Here is a 23005-nt window from a genome sequence, read left to right as displayed (position 1 = left end):
TCTCCATCAAAATACCAATGACATTCTTCACAGCAGCAGAAAAACAATTGTAAAATTTATATGGAACCACAAAATACCCAGAATAGCCAAAGATACTCTGAGCAAAATAAACAAAACTGGAGGAATTACTTTGTCTGACTTCAAATTATGCTACAGAGCTATAGCAACCAAAACAGCATGATACTGATGTAAAAACAGACACATAGACCAATGGAACAGAATAGGGAACCCAGACACAAATCCATATATCTATGGTCAACTCATTTTTTACAAAGGTGCCAAGAACACATATTGGGAAAAGGACATTCAATAAATGGTGCTGGGAAAACTAGATATTCATAGGCAGAAGAATGAAACTTGACTCCTCTCTCTTGGCATACACAAAAATCAAATCAAAATTGAATAAAGACTTAAATCTAAGTCCCAAAATGAAGCTGCTACAAGAAAACTTCGGAGAAACTCTCCAGAACATTGGTCAGGGCAAAAATTTCTTGAGTAATACCCCACAAGCACAGGTGATCAATAAAAAGTGAACAAATGGAATCACAAGTTAAAAAGTGTCTGCACAACAAAGGATACAATCAACAAAGAGAAGAGACAATCCACAGAATGAGAGAGAATTTTTCCAAACTACCCATCTAACAAAGGATTAACAACAAATGTAGAAAAGAGCTCAAACAAGTCTATAGAAGAACATCTAATAATCTGATTAAAAAATGGGCAAAAGATTTGAACAGCCATTTCTCAAAAGAAGACATACAGCGTACCTGCTGAGTCCCACGCCTGACAACATGGAAGGAACTGGAGGTCATTATATTAAGTGAAATAAGGCAGGCACACAAAGACTTTCTCTTTTTCTATTGATTGGTATAGTTTCAGAAGGAATGGTACCAGCTTCTCTTTGTGCTTCTGGTAGAATTTGGCTGTGAATCCGTCTGGTCCTGGACTTTTTTTGGTTGGTAAGCTACTAATTATTGCCTCAATTTCAGACCCTGTTATTGGTCTATTCAGAGATTCAACTTCCTAGTTTAGTCTTGGGAGGGTGTATGTGTTCAGGAATTTATCCATTTCTTCTAGATTTTCTAGTTTATTTGTGTAGAGGTGTTTATAGTATTCTCTGATTGTAGTTTGTATTTCTGTGGGATTGGTGGTGATATTCCCTTTATCATTTTTTATTGCATCTATTTGATTCTTCTCTCTTTTCTTCCATATTAGTCTTGCTAGTTGGCCTTTTTGTTGATCTTTTCAAAAAACCAGCTCCTGGATTCATTGATTTTTTGAAGGGTTTTTTGTGTCTCTATCTCCTTCAGTTCTGCTCTGATCTTAGTTATTTCTTGCCTTCTGCTAGCTTTTTAATGTGTTTGCTCTTGCTTCTCTACTTCTTTTAATTGTGATGTTAGGGTGTCAATTTTAGAGCTTTCCTCCTTTCTCTTGTGGGCATTTAGTGCTATAAATTTCCCTCTACACCTGCTTTAAATGTGTCCCAGAGATTCTGGTATGTTGTGTCTTTGTTCTCATTGGTTTCAAAGAACATCTTTATTTCTGCCTTCATTTCGTTGTGTACCCAGTAGTCATTCAGGAGCAGGTTGTTCAGTTTCCATGTAGTTGTGCAGTTTTGAGTGAGTTCCATAATCCTGAGTTCTAATTTGAGTGCACTGTGGTCTGAGAGACAGTTTGTTGTGATTTCTGTTCTTTTACATTTGCTAAGGAGTGCTTTACTTCCAATTATGTGGTCAATTTTAGAATAAGTGTGATGTGGTGCTGAGAAAAATGTGTATTCTGTTGATTTGGGGTGGAGAGTTCTGTAGATGTCTATTAGGTCTGCTTGGTGCAGAGCTGAGTTCAATTCCTGGATATCCTCGTTAATCTTCTGTCTCATTGATCTGTCTAATATTGACAGTAGGGTGTTAAAGTCTCCCATTATTATTGTGTGGGAGTCTAAGTCTCTTTGTAGGTCTCTAAGGACTTGTTTTATGAATCTGGGTGTTCCTGTATTGGGTGCATATATATTTAAGATAGGTAGCTCTTCTTGTTGAATTGATCCCTTTACCATTATGTAATGGCCTTCCATGTCTCTTTTGATCTTTGTTGGTTTAAAGTATGTTTTATCAGAGACTAGGATTGCAACCCCTGCTTCTTTTTGCTTTCCATTTGCTTGGTAGATCTTCCTCCATCCCTTTATTTTTAGCAGATGTGTGTCTCTGCACATGAGATGGGTCTCCTGCATACAGCACACTGATGGGTCTTGACTCTTTATCCAGTTTGCCAGTCTGTGTCTTTTAATTGGGGCATTTAGCCCATTTACATTTAAGGTTAATAATGTTATGTGTGAATTTGATCTTGTCATTATGATGTTTGCTGGTTATTTTGCCTGTTAATTGGTGCAGTTTCTTCATAGCATCAATGGTCTTTACAATTTGGCACTTTTTGCAGTGGCTGGTACCAGTTGTTGTGAAAGGCCAATTTTTATAGAAATTTCTTGGAGAAGGAATGAGAGCGCTTAGAGACTAGACATTTGGTAATTCCACAAAGAGGGGAAAATCAGGTTATATGCATTAGGGATCAGCTGATCTTTTAGGAATCATGAAGAAAAGTTGATGAGCGTCCCAGGTAAAGGTATAGCTCATCTGTGATTAAAAAATTTGATTGTCGTTTCTCATTCTGGCATAACATGGAAGCTATAAGGAGCTGCTGTTGTGTTGCTCTGGGTAACAACCCACATTTGATGTTTTCTAGCCAAGTTCAGACGAGATGAACTTCAGGACAATTGGCCCATTAATCAACAGGATGCCTCATGATTATTTGATGTCATTCAGCTCTCTACTTTCACACAAAACCCTATTATTAGATTATTTCTATCAGAGACCTACAGGCACAAAGCCAGCTGTAGCCAACCTAAATATCTGCATTATTGCACGAGGCTATTTTGTAAAGGATGTAAGTCAGTGAGAACTAAAACTTGCTGAGGTATGGGGAGATGAAAGTGGGAATGTAGGTAACTGGTAGAATCTTAGCTGTAGCAACTAATTCAATTGCCATTGCCCTAGCTTATGAATGGTCTTTCCTATATGCAGCTCTCCCAAAGATTACTTTGAAGGGCCCCACTTGGTGGAAGTCCCAAGAACAGCCTTGAAACCCAGGGACTCAGATATGGGCAACAAGCCTTCCTCTGAAGACAAGATGTTATGTTAGTTCACAGGACTTGACTTTCAGATAAGTTGTTTACAGATCTAGCTAGAAGCCTCATTTTATATTTTCCTTTTTCTGGCCTCATAAAAAAGACTTCAAAGACCTTCACTAGCCTTGACCACTGCTAACTCTGAATTTTAGGGTCACAAGGCACTCTTGGCAAAAGATGAGAAGAAGGAGGCTGAAAGAGTCAGGAGTCCTTTAAGCTTTGCTTCATTTCAGTGATAGGTAATATCAGAGACCCTTTGAAAAGGCTTTGAGCGGGACCCTTTGAAAAGGCTTTGAGTGGCTGAAGTGCCATCCTGTTGGTTCTGGGTGGTTACTTGGGAACAGTGGGAAGTTTTAGAGAAGTGGTCTTAGGAATGTGTATGCAAGACTCTCTGATATTCTACATGTCTCCTTCCCTAAGGGGGGCATTTACACTGGATTACCACAGGCCTTACTCATTTGTCCATTGGATTTACAGGAGAAATAATAAAATATCTTAGCACATACCTAACCCCTAGAAGCAACTCAAAGCTCCCTCTCTCCCTCCACAAGAAAAAAGTACTGAAGGGCCAGAAGGAAGGCAGTATAACATGGGAGGCTAAAAGTAAGGGCTTCTGTGCAAATGGTAACCAAAAAGGAGTATGGGTTGCTATACTACTATCAGACAAAACAGACTTTAATAAAAAATTGTTACAAACACAAAGAAGAACATTATATAATGATAAAAGGGCAATTCACCAAGAAGATATAGCAATTATAAATATTCATGCACCAAACCCCAGAGCTTCTAAATATATAAAACAAACTTTGATAGAATTGAAGGGAGAAATAGACAATACCAAAATAACAGTAGCAAATGTCAATACCTCACTGTTTCAACAATGTATGGAACAACCAGACAGAAGATCAATAAGAAACAAAGGACTTAATAACACTATAGGCCAATTGGAACTAACAGACATACACAGAACACTTTAACCAACAGCAGCAGAATTTACATTCTTCTCAAGTGTATAGGGAACATTCTCCGGGATAGACCACATGGTAGGCTGCAAAGTAAGTCTTAACAAATTCAAAAAGATCGAAATTATAAAAGCATAAAGCATCTCTTCTGATCAAAATGCAATGAAGGTAGAAATCAATAGCAGTAGAAAAAAATCCACAAATATGTGAAAACTAAACAAACCACTCAAACAACCAATGGGTCAAAGAAGTCACAAGAGAAATTAGAAAAGATTTTGAGACAAAACGAGATTTTTTTTCTGTTTTGAAAACAAAAACAAAAATACAAAATAGTATGGGATACAGCAAAAATAGTGTTAAGAGAGAAGTTTATAGAAAAAGGCAGATATCAAATCAACAATTTAGCTTTTTATCTCAAGAAATTAGAAAATAAATGAACGAAACCCAAAGCTAGTGGAAGAAAAGAAATAATAATTAGAGCAGAGATAAATAAAATGGAGAATAGAAAACATGAAAAAAATCAAGAAGACTTTTTTTAAAAAAAGATAAAATTGACAAACTGTTAGCTAGATTAACCAAGAAAAAGAGAAAGAAGACTCAAATAACTAAAATCAGAAATGAAAGAGGCAACATTATAACTGATGCCACAGAACTACAAGGAGATTTTAAGAGAATACTATGAATGATTGTACACCAACAAGTTGGATAACCCAGAAGAAATGAATCAAGTTCTAAAAACACACAACCTAGCATAACTGAATCATGAAGAAAGAGAAAATCCAAATAGACAAATAACAAGTAAGGCGATTAAATTAATAATTAAAAACCTCCCAACAAATAAAAATCCAGAACCAGATGGCTTCACTGGAGAATTCTACCAAACATTTAAAGAGGAATTAGTGCCAATATTCCTGAAACTTTTTCCAAAAATTGAAGAGGAGGAAACACTTCCAAATTCATTCTATAAGTACAGCATTACACTGATATCAAAGCCAGACAGACACTACAAGAAAACTACAGATAAATATCTCTGATGAATATTGATACAAGAATTCTCAACAAAATACCAGTGAACTGAGTTCAACAGAACATTAAAAGAATTATACATTATGACCAAGTGGGATTTATTCCTGGAATGCAAGAATGAGTCAATATGTGAAAATTAATCAATGTAATACACGGCATTAACATTATGAAGGATAAAAACCACATGATCATCTCAATTGAGATTATAGAAAAAGCATTTGACAAGATGAAATAACCTTTCATGATAAAAACACTCAGCAAACTAGAAATGAAAGAAAATGCCTCAACATAAAAAAGGCCATATAAGAAAAGCCCACACTAATGTCAGCCTCATTGGCATGATTAAAACTTTTACTTTAATATCAGGAACAAGACAAGGAAACCTATTCTTACCACTCTCTCACCACTATTATTCAACACCAGAGAAATTATGTGAGAAAAAGAAACAAAAAAAATCCAAATTGAAAAGAAAGAAGTAAAATTATTCTTCACAGAAAACATGATCTTATACATAGAAAATCCTAAATACTCCACAAAGAACTGGTAAAACTAATAAAGGAATTCTGCAAAATTGCAGGATACAAAATCAACATACAGAAATAAATTGTATTTCTACACACTAACAATGAACAATCTGAAAATGAAATTAAGAAACAATTTCATTTACAACAGCACCAAATACTTAGGAGTAAACCTAACCAAGGAGATGAAAGACTTTTACACTGAAAACTACAAAATGTTGCTTAAAGAAATTAAGACATAAATAAATGGAAAGATATCCTGTGTTCATGGATTAGAAGACTTAATATTGTTAAGATATCCATAATACTCAATGCAATCTACAGATTCAATACAATCCCTATCAAAATCCCAATGGGATATTTTGCAGAAATAGAAAAATCCATCCTAAAATTTACATTGAATCTCAAGAAAGCCTAAAGAGCCAAAACAATTTTGAAAAAGAAGAACAAATTGAAAGATTCACACTTCCTGATTTCAAAACATATTACAAAAATACAGTAATCAAAACTGTATGGTACTGGCATAAAGACAAACATATAGACCAACGGAATGGAATAGACAGCCCAGAAATAAATTCTCATGTATATGATGAAATAATCCTCAAGGTTGCAAAGACTTCCCCCTCAAGTGGGGGAAGAAACAGTCTCTCCAAAAAATGGTGCTAGGAAAACTGGGTATTCACATGTGAAAGAGTAGAGTGGGAACCTTGTCTTATACAATACAGTATATAAAAATTGACTCAAAGTGTATTAAATTCCTAAACATAAAACCCAATACTATAAAACTCCTAGAATACATTAGACCTGAGAATAATTTTTTTTGGATATGACAACAAAAGCACAGGTGACAAAAACAAAAATAGACAAATGGGACTGCATCAAACTGATGAATATTTTTCGTCAAAGGTTGAAAGGGCAATCTATGGAATGGAAGAATATATTTGCAAATCACATACCTGATAAAGGGTAATATCCAAAATATAAAGAACTTCTACAATTCAACAACAAAAAGCCAAATCACCAGATTAAAAGATGGGCAAAAGACTTAAATAGACATTTCTCCAAAGATGATATACAACTGGCCAAGAAGCATATGAAAAGATTCTTGACATCACTAATCATCAGAGGAATGCAAATGAAAACACAATGATATTAGCCCACTCCTAATGGGATGGCTACTATTAAAAACAAACAAACAAACAGAAAATAACCTGTGTCGGCAAGAATGTGGAGTAATTGCAACCTTTCTGCATTGTGGTTGGGATTGTAAATGGTGCAACCACTATGAGAAACAGTATGAAGCCTCCCTCCCAAATTAAAAATAGATCTACCATATGAATCAACAATCCCACTTCTGGGTGTATATCTAAAAAAATGGAAGGCAGTGTCTCAAATAGATATACACACACTCTTGTTCACAGCAGCACTATTTTCACAATAGCAAAGAGGCAGAAGCAACCCAAATGCCCATAGATGGATGAGTGGATAAACAAAATGAATGGAAACAAAATACAAATGTATTACATATAAAATTTGTGTATACATATTTATATATACATTTTTTATATATGTGTATGTCTATACACACACCACACAATGGAATATCATTCAGCTTTAAAAAAGAAAAAAATTCTATCATATCCTACAACACCAATGAACCTTGAGGACATTATGCTAAGTGAAATAAGCCAATCACAAAAAGGCAAATACCATAAGGTGGGAAAATGTATGTCGTGTATTTTTACCAAAATTTTAAAAAGTTAAGAAAAAAAACTAAGGGTCCTGTGGTATGAAATGGACCTCAGTGTCAGTATTTTTATGAGCTGAGAGATCTAGGATAAGTTTGTTCTTATAAATATGCTTTGGTTTTCCCAATCATGAAAAGGGGATTATAAAATACTACCTATTACTCAGGCTTGTTGTAAGGATCAAACAAGATAATGTATGTAAAAGTGCTTAGTACAGCACTTACTAGATAGTAAATGATTACTGTCTCTTAGCTGTGATTGCTAGCTAAGACAACTTTAGGCTACAATTCCAGAATACTGGTTTTCATGGGATGAGGGAAACAATTAAAGCTGGAATCCTGATAACAAACATATTTTTCGTTTCTTCTCTCATGGACCTCAGCTGGGACAGAGAAGGGGCCTGAAGAAGGTGTATACACAGGATGTTTCTGATTCTCTACCTATCTCCTCTAAGGCGGCCAGTTACATTCCTTGTTGGCCAAAACTTTGTGTATTTATCCCACTAAATTAACCAGATTAAAAAATAAAATGTATTTAGAGCATACCTCTAACTTCTAGAAGGATCTCAGAGCTTCCTCTCATAACCTCACAGAATAGGAGTACTCCTGGGGGTCAGAAGAGACAAAGTAGTATGATGTGATGCTGAAGAACAAGTTAAGATGGACAGAACTTCTATGCCAGTTCTGATTATCTATGAAATCTTAAGCAGGGTTTTGAACCACCTCTGCCACAGTTTCCTCAGCTATTAAATTGGGGATATAAATGTGTAAGATAATCACTAGATTGTTGTATGAATCAAATGATATAACCTATGTAAAATCACCTAGCATAATGCCTGGTACACAGTAAGCATTTAATAAAATGTAGTTAATGTTAACCAAAGTGATCCTTGGGCCACTGTTCTGGAGAGAACTGATGTGATGTAGGGAGCCATTAGACAAACCTCCATGTCTTTGTGGCAAGAAGGATATCCTCTCCCTATTGTAGCCTCTCTCCATTGCTTCTTTGATTACTTTTTGATTCTTTTGATTACTCTCCATTTTTGATTCTTTTGATTACTCTCCATTGCTTCTTTTGATTACTCTAGACACATATTTTGTGTCTAGAGTGTTTGGAGTGGGAAGTTGGGAGGACAGTCCCAGCATTTATAGGACTAGGGAGGGTACTAGGACTACCTTTACTCTAGAAACAGGGACAAATATTCTTTTTCTCCCTGAGTTGTTATAGGGTTCTTTGTTCCTTTCTTTGGGAGTGCTAATTTCTAGAAGGAAAGAAAAGGCCTTTTGCCTAGCTCAAGGAAGTTAAGGAAGCTGCTAAGCCTATACTTAGCATGATGAGATTTAGACCTTCATGGGGCCATAGGAGGATGACATCCTTAGGAAATTTCCATTTCTGCCCCTTCTGTCACTTTCCCTCTTGCTTACTATTTTCCTATCACATTAGCCTGGTTTTTGAAAATGCATAACAGCTTTATTGAGATATATTTCACAAACTGTACAATTCACCTAATTAAATGGTTTTTAGTATGACCACAGAGTTGTGCAACCATCACCATTTTCTAGTTTTAGAGTATTTTTATTGCCCTGAAAGAAACTCTGTAAATGTTTTTAGTTTTTATTTTATTTTTTATTTTTTCATGAAATCCTCTGGTGTTGAAACTGATCTTAATTTCTTTTTCTTTTTTTTCACGATATTTTAAATTATTTTTCTTTTTATTTTTTCATGGTGATTTATTTTTCTTTATTTCCACGATGTGTAAATGTTGAGCAATCTCTCCTGTGGGACACCAGAATATACTATCCCCAAATATGCCTCTTTGGCATAAGGATTGTCTTAAGCTGAAGGCAATTGAGAAAAAGCAGATGTAGGAAAGCTCTCTGCCCTCCCTCTTTTTGTCTAAAAACAGAATGTAAATTTACAAAGACAAAGACACACCACCTCTCCTTTCTACCAGGGAGAACAAAGGCTAACCACTGAAGAAAACTTTAGATTCTCATAAGCCTTGAGATGGCAACACAAAAATCTACATTAACAAGCTTTTATCTGCCATTTATTTACCTTCCCACAAGTTATCACCCCTAGAGACTCACAGTCCTCTTTCTTTGTCTTGTCACTTCTCTAAAAACTGACTGTTGTTTGTTGATGGTGCTACGTAAGGTGGACTTCAAAGCCACCTTTTTGAGAATTACTAATTACCTGGGTATCTTCCATATGTATGTTTATATATTATATATAACATAAGTAATTATATATTATGTATAATACATAACATATATAATCTTATATAAGTACATATAATTATATATAACATATAAAATAAATATATATAACATATAAAAATTACATTATATAATATATAACATGTATATAGACTGTATTATATATTTGTATTTATATAAGTATATAATACATTATATATACATATATAATATAATATGTATTTATATTTATATACTTATGGAAATATATTTATATATTCATATAAATATATTTATATTTATATATTTATATAAATACATATTATATGTGTCTATATAATATGTATGTATAATATGCATAATATAAATACATATTATATATATAGTAATAAACTTCCTTTTGCTTTTCTCTTGTTAATCTGCCTCTGCCTTTTATTACAGGGATCTGCTTTAACTGGAATTTATGAAAGTTGAAAAAAATGAGTCTTCCTTCCCTTCACTGTCCATTCTCCCTTCCCCCAGGCCCTGGCAACCAATAATCTATTTTTTATCCCTATAGATTTGCTTGTTCTGGACATTTCATATAAAAGAAATCATACAATATGTGGCCTGTTGTGTCTAGCTTATTTCGCTTAGCATAATGTTTTCAAGGTTCATTCATGTTGTAGTATCTATCAGTACTTCCTTCTTTTATGGCTGAATAATATGCCATTGTATATAATGGACACATTTCGTCTATTCATTGGTTAGTGAACATTTGAGCTGTTTCTATTTTTTTCCCCACTGTGAAACTATAAACACTGTGAATACTCATAGCTACTATGAATATTTATGCTCAAGTTTTTGCCTGAGTACCTGGCTTTGATTTTGGAGTGTGTATACCGAGAAGTAGACTTGCTGGGTCACACAGTAACTCTGTGTTGACTTTTTTGAGGAATTGCCAAGCTGTTTTTCACAGCAGCTGCATGATTTTGCACCTCTACCAGAAAAGTACAAGGGTTCCAAATTCTCTACTCCCTCCCAACACTTATTTTCTGTTTTTAAAATTGTTGTTATTATAGCTACCCTAGTGGGTCTAAAGTGGTCTCTCATGTTTTTTTTTTAAGTATGATACTGTTTATTTAACTTAAAAAAACATTTCAGCATTCTAAACATAGGAAAAAATAACAGAACATTGCAAATCATATTTAAGTACAGAAGGTTCTTGAACTTTCATTGATCCAGTGGCTCTTTATTTTGCTAGCAATTAAGAATTCTAGAGTTTGTTTAAAAACAGTTTTAAAACTACCACACTTCACTAAAAACAAAAAACCAAACACTTCTCATGCCAGCTGACCCCCCTTTGTCCACAGCTAAGAATGGCAGCAGAATGCTATGTCACTATACACAGAAACAAGACCACCTGAAGCTAAACGGATGCCCATGCAGAGTCAACAGGTGGAGCCTCACAGCAGCACACCCTGAGCTACAGCCCCTCCAAAAGGCGTCTTCCCCCACAGCCTCAACGCCAAGCAAGGAGCATGAAGAGTTTGTCGGGGTTGTTTTTTCTTTTTACAAATTATAGATATGTGCAGTTGATAACTCAGCATTTCTAGCCAATAACCATAGACTTAATACTACCTTAAAAATCAAAAAAATGCCAGAAACATCTTTAAATGCCTTGTCACTCCAACTGCAATGTACACAGAGTAGGGAGAACACCAGAGTGACTTTTCATTTTTAAAATGTTTGAAATATGTACAACTTTGATACAGTTTCAGGATGCTCCAGGCACCCAACCACTTCATGTAAACCACTGACAATTTCTAGAGCACTTCGAGAGACTACAATATGATCATAATCAAATTTTGTAATTAAACTTAATGAGGGCAACAGACACTTCTCAAATAAGAGATATGTCAATTATGACACTCCCCTACTCTAAGGCATTCACAAGATGACAGATAGTTTTTTTATTCCCCCTCCTCCTTCTTCTCTTCCTCCTCCTCTTCCTCTTCATCTTCTTTGTCTTTCTCTTTCACCTTTTTCCAGGCAATTTTAGTGGCACCCTTTGTACTAGCAATCTTTCCTTTAGACTTACAGTCAGCAACATCCTTCTCATACTTCTCCTTCAGCTTTGCTGTCTTAGTGATATAAGGCTGCTTTTCTCTGTCACTTTAGTTAATCCACATCTCACCCGGCTTTTTTGCCATGTCTCCAATAGAGATGCCAGGATTTGTGGATTTGATCTTGGGGCGGAATTCTGAACAAAACAGGAAGAATCCAGACAGTGGCCTTTTGAGGGCGTTAGGGTCCTTCTTCTTGCCTCCCTCAGCTGGTCCATTATCCTTCATTTCCTGATCATAGTGTACTTTATCCACCTTTGCCATTTCATCAAATTTGGTCTTCTCTTTCCCAGACATGGTCTTCCACTTCTCAGAGCACTTCTTGGAAAATTCTACAAAATTGACAGGGACCTCTGGGTTTTTCTTCTTATGTTCTTCTCTGCATGTCTGTGCAAAGGAAGGCATAAGCAGACATCTTGCCCATTTGATTTCTTGTGGTCACTTTTAGCCATCCTGACTGTATTGTTCCCTAGTCCATCTCATGTGTTTCTATTTGTATTATCCTAATGACTAATAATTTTGAGCATCTTCTCATGTGGTTATTGACCTTTTGCATATATTCTTTGTAGAAATATCTACTCCAGTCTTTGGGGTGCTTTAAAATTAGGTTGCTTTCATGTTCTTTATATATTCTAGATACTAGGCCCTTATCAGATATATGATTTGAAAACATTCCCCTCCGCCCATGTGGGTTATCTTTTCACTCTCTTGATAGTGTCCTTTGATGCACAGAAGCTTTTAATTTTGAAGTGCAATTTATCTTTTTTTCTTTTGTTGCTTGTGCTTTTGGTGTCATATCTAAAACACATTGCCTGATTCAAGGTCACAATGATTTATACCTATGTATTCTATGAGGTTTATGGTTTTTGCTCTTATATTGAGTTCTTTGATACATTTTAAATTAATTTCTGTATATGGTGTGAGATGAGGTAGAGGTTCAACTTTATTCTTTTGCATATAAATATACAGTTGTCCTTAACCTGCTTTTTGTTCCGTAAATGCGTTGATCATTTGTATAACTTGCGGTTTCCTTATTTGCTGTCTCCTTTGCTTGGAATTTTCTTACCTCTCTTCCTTGTATGGCTGGCTTCTGACTTTTTAGGTCTCGTGTGAAATATCACCTTATCAGTGTCCTAACTACCCCATCTAAAGCTGTCCTTATTCCCACTCCAACACTCTATCCTATCACCAAATTTTATTTTTGTTTTAAAACTTATCTCTCTCCTTCATTAATGTTCACTTGTTTTATTGGCTGTCTTTCCTACTAATATGTGAGCTCTGCGAGAGCAAGAATCTTGTCTGTCCTGTTATCATTGTCTCCCCAGTCTCTGACACATAATAGATGGTCAACAAATCATTATAGAATGAACGTAGTGGTCCCACAAGTAGTAGTAATACTAATAACAATTACCTCAAAATTATTTTGCTACTTAATGATTTGTTCCCATAGTATAATGATAATTTTTAAAATTTTTTAAACTTTTTCCCTAGGTAGAAGAATTAAGTCCTGAGAAGGGTGAAAGTGACGGCCCAAGGTGAAAGACAGAATCTTTGATTTGTGGAGCAATTCTCACAGCAATAATTTAGCTTGTGGTATCCCACAAGAGTAAAGGGAGAAAGACGCAAGAGACACATGGTTTGAAGCTACTCAATGCCAAATTCAAGGTGCTTGGACCTGCTTCCAGCCTCCCTGTATTTCCTCAAAGTTTGTCTAAATTCAAGGAAGAAAACCAGGTGGTCCCAGAGTTGATGGCTCTTTGCCAAGCAGAGCAAGTATCAGCCACTGAGTCGCCCCTTAGAACTCATTAAAAATGAAAAAGAATGATTAAGGAAGCTGGAAATACTGTTTCATTTCTGAGTAAGATTGGTTTCTCACAGCTCATCCCTAGTTACCACCGGACAATGGTTGGTCGATACAGCACTTAAAGCTGGAAGGATGTGTAACCACTTTGCCCCCAGTCCCCACATCCTTCCTGAGCCACTTCTTCCTGAGCCATCTCTTGTCCTTGAGAAGCTGTGGTATGTGGGAAACAGGGTGGTTGGAGGAGGTCTGACCAATCTTTGTCTTCTTCACAAGTCCTTGTTTCTTTACCTATCCCTTAAGTGTGAGTGTTTCTCAGGGTTGCTCCTGTCCCTGGCCCTCATATTTGACAAACACCTTTGTTCTATCATCTACCCTTAGGCTTGTATCTTCCACACATGAACTTTCAGCCTGGAACTTTCCCCTGAGCTCTAGACCCATATAACTATGTTTATTGTACAACTCCACTGGGATGTACAGAGATGCTTTGAACCTAATAGCCAAGCTGAACTCAATAATTTACTGATCGTCACTGGCCACTACCAGGGAGAAAGAGTGTGGAGAGGTGGAGATACTGCTGTGTGCCTGTGTTCTTATTTTAATGAAGGACATATCTATGTATCGATTTTCTCAAAGCAGAAATTTAGGATTCATAAAATATTTCTCCCTTTCCCTTACACCCTTTTGGACCCTGCATTCTGTCCTCATCCAGCCTTTCTTCTTTCTGCAGTTTTTTTTTTTTCTGAATCTGTTACTCAACAGACCTAACAGCTCTGTGACTTTGGAAAAGTCATTGAACTTTTCTAAGCTTCAGTTTCCTGCTCTGAAAATGGGGGTAATGTTTATTTCATAAGTTTATTGTGAGGATCAACTTTACCATTCAAATTTTAGGAATCATTACTCATTAAAAGGCAAGGCCTGCTTGCAAGGATTAGGCAATGTTTGCCTGTCATTCCCAGCAAATATTCTTAATGACAGCCTCCTAGGCAGATCTTCTAAATAGAAGGCATGTTAGAATCCACCAATGTGCCTATGATTTCCCCAGAGATCAGAATTACATACCAAGAAGTGATGAAACGAAGTTGTTTGGCTGTCAATTGCTTTACTCATTGCTGCCAAGAAAACATGGTTTATATTGCAGGTCACTAGGCAAATGCCCAAATGTGCTCTGGGGTGGTCTTAAGCCAGCACCCAAATACTTAGCCAGAGAACAAAGCTGAGGTTTATAGAGTAGGGCTTTTCTTATTGTGTCATCTTTGCTTCCTGCAGCTGTTGCTTCATGGGATTTGGTGGGCAAGTAGTCTAGTTTGTAGCACTGCCTCCGCTGGCCAGCCACTGGCCCTGTCAGATTACCCCTGTAGAAAAGGTTGCTGTGTATTTTCTGAGCTCTATGTCTCACTTCCTGAGCATTTTTTGGGGGTGGGGGTGGGGGAGGCTATCTTGTAGCCTTCACTTTTCCTTCAGCCTCTAAGCCAGCACTGAAATGGCAGAAGACATGTTCATCCTTTTAGCTGTTTTGATGTCCTTCTGTGGTGTGGTTGCCCAGGTCTTTCAGAGCAGCCTGGATGGCTATACTATTCAGCAAAGCCAGGAAACTATTGTAATGCTGTAATAACCAACGAGATGCCCAGAAACCAAAGTCTTTGTGAGTGAGGTCCCAAAATTGACAAAGCTCCGTGACTTGCTTTAGGAGACAGAGGCAAGAACAATAATTTCTTGGTTCTGGAATGCTGCTTCTCTTGTTTCACTGAATTTTCTAAAACTGAGTTCTAGAAAAAATTCTCCATGAAATGAATTAGGGTGGTCTGGAAAATCAGCCATGCCACCAATGGCCACTCTTCCACATGATTTGGCTGACTGAGAAGAGAGGGATGTTTATGTTAGAAAGTCTTTGAAAGACAATGATGGCTTTGTGGTAAGAGAGGTTGGATGAGGAAGAATGACAGAGGAAATACTGTTGAAAAAGTTGGGAGAGGATTTGTTCTTTCAGCTCTATGGACCATCATTTAGGACACTGCCTGAGGAGTAAAATTCTACTCAAATCTTCGTTAACGGGACCAGTAGAGAGTGGACTTTCTGTTCCTAAGCAAACCAATCCCATAATTAGTTCAGCATTGAGGTACTTTTAATACAGGGGCCCAAGGTATATAGAATTCTGGTATATAGGACTTTTTAAGAGTTTTGTATTTAAATGGGCAAAAACTGGAAGCATTCCCTTTGAAAACTGGCACAAGACAGGGATGCCCTCTCTCATCACTCCTATTCAGCATTGTGTTGAAAGTTCTGGCCAGAGCAATCAGGCAGGAGAAAGAAATAAAGGGTATCCAATTAGGAAAAGAGGAAGTCAAATTGTCCCTGTTTGCAGATGACATGATTGTATACTTAAAAAACCCCATCGTCTCAGCCCAAAGTCTCCTTAAGCTGATAAGCAACTTCAGCAAAGTCTCAGGATACAAAATCAATGTGCAAAAATCACAAGCATTCCTATACACCAATAACAGACAAACAGAGAGCCAAATCATGAGTGAACTCCCATTCACAATTGCTTCAAAGAGAATACAATACCTAGGAATCCAACTTACAAGGGATGTGAAGGACCTCTTCAAGGAGAACTACAAACCACTGCTCAACGAAATAAAAGATGACACAAACAAAGGGAAGAACACTCCATGCTCATGGATAGGAAGAATCAATATTGTGAAAATGGCCATACTGCCCAAGGTAATTTATAAATTCAATGCCATCCCCATCAAGCTACCAATGACTTTCCTCACAGAATTGGAAAAAACTACTTTAAAGTTCATATGGAACCAAAAAAGAGCCTGCATTGCCAAGACAATCCTAAGCAAAAAGAACAAAGCTGGAAGCATCACGCTACCTGACTTCAAACTATACTACAAGGCTACAGTAACCAAAACAGCATGGTACTGGTACCAAAACAGAGATATAGACCAATGGAACAGAATAGAGCCCCTGGAAATAATACCACACATCTGCAACCATCTGGTCTTTGACAAACCTGACAAAAACAAGAAATGGGGAAAGGATTCCCTATTTAATAAATAGTGCTGGGAAAACTTGCTAGCCATATGTAGAAAGCTGAAACTGGATCCCTTCCTTACGTCTTACACAAAAATTAATTCAAGATGGATTAAAGACTTAAATGTTAGACCTAAAACCATAAAAACCCTAGAAGAAAACCTAAGCAATACCATTCAGGCCACAGGCATGGGCAAGGACTTCATGACTAAAACATCAAAAGCAATGGCACCAAAAGCCAAAATTGACAAATGGGATCTAATTAAACTAAAGAGCTTCCGCAAGGCAAAAGAAACTACCATCAGAGTGAACAGGCAACCTACAGAATGGGAGAAAATTTTTGCAATCTACCCATCTGACAAAGGGCTAATATCAGAATCTACAAATAACTTAAACAAATTTACAAGCAAAAATCAAACGACCCCATCAAAAAGTGGGCAAAGGATATGAACAGACATTTCTCAAAAGAAGACATTTATGCAGCCAACAGACACATGAAAAAATGCTCATCATCACTGGCCATCAGAGAAATGCAAATCAAAACCACAATGAGATACCATCTCACACCAGTTAGAATGGTGATCATTAAAAAGTCAGGAAACAACAGGTGCTGGAGAGGATGTGGAGAAATAGGAACACTTTCACAACGTTGGTGGGACTGTAAACTAGTTCAACCATTGTGGAAGAGAGTGTGGTGATTCCTCAAGGATCTAGAACTGGAAATACCATTTGACCCAGCCATCCCATTACTGGTTGTATACCCAAAGGATTATGAATCATGCTGCTATGAAGACACAGGCACACATATGTTTATTGCAGCACTATTCACAATAGCAAAGACTTGGAACCAGGCCAAATGTCCAACAAGGATAGACTGGATTAAGAAAATGTGGCACATATACACCATGGAATACTATGCAGCCATAAAAAATGATGAGTTCATGTCCTTTGTAGAGACATGGATGAAGCTGGAAACCATCATTCTCAGCAAACTATCGCAAGGACAGAAAACCAAACACTGCATGTTCTCACTCATAGGTGGGAGTTGAACAATGAGAACTCTTGGACACAGGGTGGGGAACATCACACACCGGGGCCTCTCGTGGGCTAGGGGGAGGGAGGAGGGATAGCATTAGGAGATATACCTAATGTTAATGATGAGTTAATGGGTGCAGCACACCAACATGGCACATGTATACATATGTAACAAACCTGCACATTGTGCACATGTACCCTAGAACTTAAAGTATAATAAAAAAAAGAGTTTTGTATTAACATCTTCATGGAAATTTTCACTAAATCTGTTCTCATTTATTTAATTATTTATTTTGAGATGGAATCTCACTCTGTCACCCAGGCTGGAGTGCAGTGATGCAATCTCGGCTCACTGCAACCTCCACCTCCCGGGTTCAAATGATTCTTCTGCCTCAGCCTTCCGAGTAGGTGGGATTGCAGGTGCCCACCAGCATGCCCAGCTAATTTTTGTACTTTTAGTAGAGATGGGGTTTCAACATGTTGGCTAGACTAGTCTCAAACTCCTGACCTCAAGTGATCCGCTTGCCTCGGCCTCCCAAAGTGCTGGGATTACAAGCATGAGCTACCGCACCTGGCCACTAAATCTGTTTTTATTGGTACATAATACAGGTACATATTTTCAGAGTACAAATGATAATTTGATACATTCATATAATGTGTAAAGATTAAATCAGGATAATTGGAACATCCATCACCTTAAATAATTCTCTTTTCTTTATCTTAGGAACATTTGAATTATTCTCTGCTAGCTATTTGGAAGTGTACAATAGATTAATGTTAACTATAGTCACCATACTGATCTATCACACACTAGGTCTTATTCTAACTGTACATTTATACCCATTTTCCAACCTGTACTCATCCTCCTTCCCCGCTGGTTTCCCAGGCCTCTGGTAATCATCAATCTACTCTCTATCTTCCTAAATCTGTTTTTTTAAAGTTTACTTAAACATAAATATGCTTACAGAAAGATACTCATAGTAGTGTGAATATAATGCAATTTAGTTTAACTTACCCTATTCAATTTGGACCCAAAATTTGGTACATGATTTTAGTTAAAAAAAGGATTTGCAATCTGTTTTATTTTCATCTACTATAAATATAATAAAAATCCTCCCTCAAAAGCTGTTAAAGCAGGCAGCAAGATCCATGAGCAAATTTATTTTTGGTTTACTTCTGAATAATACACAAATTGCACTGCAAAAGCTTAAAAGTTGGTGCAGCAAAATATTTTTGAAATGCATTTTAAAATATATTTTGAAACATATTGTGTAGTGGAGAGAAGCCTATGTGTAACATATGAAACAACTATAACAGCAATCCCATTTTTGTTAATATTGTGTGTAGCTTATAAATCTACACAGACCAAGATAGAAGTAACTTCTTGAATCCGAGTTCCAGTGGTATGCTGGAGCTGGCTTGTAGCAGCTTCTAAGAATCAATTGTGCGTATCTCTTCCCAATACTACTTTTACTGATGTCAAGCTGGTAGCTTGAAATTGGCCATGATGGGAGTATTTATACTATGGCAATCAGCAAATGCCACAAATCAGGGCTCTTTTGCAGCCCTCCACCTCCCACCTCCTGAAGCCAGTTACTAAATGTTTACCAGCACACCACATCACTGCTTAACACTATCAGTTCATCCTTCGAGGTCAAAAAGGAAACTCAACAGAAGAGTTATTGGTTCTCATTTTTATACACTAAAGAAATATAAGTTTCATCTCTAGGTTTTCAATCTATAACTGAAACTACAGTTTAGGCAAGGAGTACCTTTCATATCCAACCTGTATTGGTGACAGGTCATGGAGTTCATATGGTTTTAAATTTGCAAACACATATATACAAATTTCCCAAAGTTCAAGGGCAATGGGATTCTAGAAATGATTTCTTTTTTTACAAAATAAATGCTTCTGTCTTGGAAGACTAGAACAGAACATACTAATAAGAGAAGAAGACGCTCTGACAAAAGAGGAAAAAATAAAATATGTTGGAAAACGACATCAACAGAGGTTCAAAGGATAATTAACAGAAAAACACATTTTCATAAAACTACCAAATGTTTGGCTTAGCTGAATTCCTGTGTGTTGCTAACTCACAGGGAATAGATTTTAACTAGTGTGGGTTAACTGGCACCTTAACAAAGCTGACAGCAAGCAGAATTTATTTTTATTTCACCATTTTCCCTTCCTTTCCAACCTCTTTCTCCTCATAATCAACATAATGTCTCTACTATAATCTATCGATGTGTGTTTAACCAGGGGTCAACATCTTTTCTCTGTAAAGAGTCACTTAGTAAATATTTTTAGGCTTTGTGGACCATAAGATCTCTGTCACAACTACTCAACTCCTCAAGTGTAGCATGAAAGCAGCCATAGATGATACATAAGTGAATAAACAGTGGGAGTGTGCCAATAAAACTTTACAAAAACAGACAGCCTACTGGATTTGGCATGCACAGTCTCTGGCTTGCTGACCCCTTGTCTAGACTGCAAAATGCTGTGGGGGTGTTGATCTCATTTGGGAAATGCTATTGTGTACAACAGTGTTTGGCAAATGAGGGATGGGGATGGGGGTATATATCAGAATCACCTGTTACCCATATCTTACCCTTGCAGAATCTCTTATTCTAGACTGATCGAAGGCAGGATTTAGGTATTCCCTAGTTTCCTTTCCAATACCCATTTTAGCACCATCCTGTCCCCTAAATACACTACAAGAAGTGTTCCTTTCTCAAGCCTTTCCACATAATCTTATGAAAGCAAGGCTGAAGAGCATTTTTAATTGAAAACATATCAAGAGCCACAAGATGCAAGCAATTTTTTTCTGAGAGAGCATTCAACTGTTAAGAACAGGAAACAAACTTTGTCCAATAAATTGGATTATTATTTATTATACACTTAAGTGTCTATAGAGAAAAGAGGATAAAAGAAGAAAGTACAATGGTATTCTTCTTAGAGTTTCAAATAATGATAGGTTCCCCAAATGACAGGGGTAGTCACTAAGCAAAGGGCAATATTTACTGCTGTGCATAGAGTGGGGATCATCTATTTTTTATATGTCAACATTTTCAGCCATATCTCACACAGTTACTATGTGTCAGTTAATATTAACCTATTTTTAATGAAGGAGGGCCTAACATTTCTTTTTACATAATCCTATGTCTGAAGCAACGGTTCTTAAGGGAATGACAGCTGGGAGGTTATAAAACTTAGTTGGGGGGCTTACACTGCCAAAAGTCTAACATTCCACCTAAGGGGTCATCTGTGCTTCCCCCAGAAACATGATGGCCTCAGTAAGCCATGATTACAGATGGAAATGTGATTTATCACTGTGTTGTAGAACAAAACGGTAAAAATTGCTGATGGAAAGTTGCTAGATAGACAAATACGTGCATGAATATAGGATTATATCACTGATAAAAGGCAGGATACAGGTGGTATACACAGAAGGCAGGAGAAACTTTGTAAGTTCATTAAAGAATCACAGTACAATTAATACGTTAATTTACAGTCATATTTTGAATTATTGCCACAACATGCTAGAAAATAGGCCTAATCACCTTTGTAGCATTCTGGTGAGGGAACTGGGCCATCAGAGAAGCATCGATACTTTGGATCAGTCCAGTGTGCTCTGTTAAGGTAACCATTCTTCCTTCTAACTCATTTGGATTTGTTCAGCAAAGTTCCCCGTTCACAGGACATCTAGGAGGGGAAAAGAGACATGTAAGAAAATAATAATAATAATAATAAAGATACTAGGTAGAAGATAATAAGTTTCCTCAAATATGAAGTGTCAGGGACATTCACAGGTGGGAAATATGACACCAGGTTGGAGTAGAACATCAGGCAAAGCTCCATTCATCTCCAGACCACTCAGCTCTTTTCCCAAGCAGAGTAGCAGTTATTAGTGCACTGGGATAAATTAAACACTGACTTTTGATTGTATTATTACTATAAAAACATATTAGTTATTCCTTTCAATGTATGATTTCCACAAATTCTGAAATGTAAGCTCATTACATCTTGGAGCCAAAGATTGCTCTGCTGGAGCATCTTCCCCATCAGGCAATGGAAATCAGTTTGGGGAGAAGAGGTTTTTCTTTCTTATTCCATTTAGGCATGTGTTCTCTCAGTCACTTCTAGCCACATGGGTCTGCTACCTACCATGGTAGAGATTATCTAGGGCGTTGGAGGAAAATTAGAGAGAATCTCTGTTCCTCAGCAGGCTTTTGGGCAGCAAGTGAGGAAGTAAGATAGATAACGCAGTTCAAGCGCGGGCATGCCTGCGCGCATGCGCGCGCGCTCGCGCGGACGGACACACACACACACACACACACACACACACACACACACACAGAGCTGCCTTGTCCGCTTTGAGGTTGGAAGTTTGGGTACTCTGTGCCCACTAAGCTACTTTCTATTTCAAGTGCCTGTATGTCTGAGGCTGGGTTTGAAGCCTCCAGCATGTTTGGAGTTAATCCCCATTAGGTTGGACTCCGCCCCTTTCTCCCAAAGGTGAAGCAAGGTTTTCAGGCATCACTGCAAAGGGCAGCTAGTATTCCCATCCTTGTCTAACAAGCTGTGAGGAGAAGTTGTTTCTGAGACCTGAGCCTGAAGAGAGGGAACAAGTCAGTCAGCCTTCGTGGTCAGAAGGTAAATATGCAACTTGGGCCAAATGCAATTCAAACAGCTGGATAAGAAACTGCTTTGCTCTCCCCTTGCTCAGCCCCCCTTCTCCCCTTCCTTTCTCAGGTTTCCTGTCCTTTCATCTCAAAGCTCAGAGAAGCCGTTTTCTACCCAGGGCAGCCTGGTGCTTTTTTATTTCTTCATAGTCCGTTGTTTGCACAGAGGCTAAGATGAATCAGGGCTGGATTCCTATTTCATATTGACAAGATTTGAGGACCTAAGGGTTAAGTGCTAGTTGGTTTCCCCAGGAGAGTTGGTAACCTGAGGAGAGGAAGTGCCTGTTTCTGGGAGTGGAGAGAGTGATTTTGTTATGACCTGTCTATAAAAGTAAAAATGGATCCGGTTTGCTAATGTGGTAGGTTGATCTCCTGGATTTGCCTAAATCTAAGGGGTTATGCGACGGAAATGGGGTAATTAAGTTAAACTGAAATGCAAATATTGAGGCCTCTCAGGCTGGAAATAAAAGAATGCATCCATTTTGTAAATATTTATGAGTTCCTACTATGTGCCAAGGCATGACAATTTCCAGAAGAACCTGAAATACTTAAACTATAAATCCATTCTTGCAAAGAACACTTGGCCAAGTGGTTTCATTTTGTGGTGGGGAACTGAAAATAGAATGAAGCCTAGGGGTGAGGAAAAATCACCCATGGAGCCGTTGTGGGGAGAGAAAGGGGAAAGGAGAGATGTTCTAAATCTTAGGTG

The 23005-nt window shown here is 37.3% G+C and overlaps 1 protein-coding gene and 1 pseudogene across 2 annotated transcripts in view; one reads left to right on the top strand and one right to left on the bottom strand.

The window, feature by feature from the left end:
• Positions 1-11585: 11585 nt before the first annotated feature.
• Positions 11586-20297, bottom strand: LOC100590275 (annotated as a pseudogene).
• A 1647-nt stretch (positions 20298-21944) lies between these two features.
• Positions 21945-23005, top strand: part of LHFPL1 (LHFPL tetraspan subfamily member 1) — a 49621-nt gene continuing 48560 nt past the window's right edge. Inside the window, exon 1 of one of the 2 annotated variants that reach the window (XM_003262214.3) lies at positions 21945-22267. The gene's annotated coding sequence lies outside the window, so the exon portion shown is untranslated. The remainder of the gene's footprint in view (positions 22268-23005) is intronic. The other variant, XM_003262215.3, reaches the window with a different exon arrangement.

This window comes from Nomascus leucogenys, chromosome X, assembly GCF_006542625.1.
Source record: "Nomascus leucogenys isolate Asia chromosome X, Asia_NLE_v1, whole genome shotgun sequence".
Taxonomy (NCBI): domain Eukaryota; kingdom Metazoa; phylum Chordata; class Mammalia; order Primates; family Hylobatidae; genus Nomascus; species Nomascus leucogenys.
The sequence above is the reverse complement of the archived record's forward strand: the minus strand, read 5'-3'. Positions and strand labels throughout refer to the sequence as shown.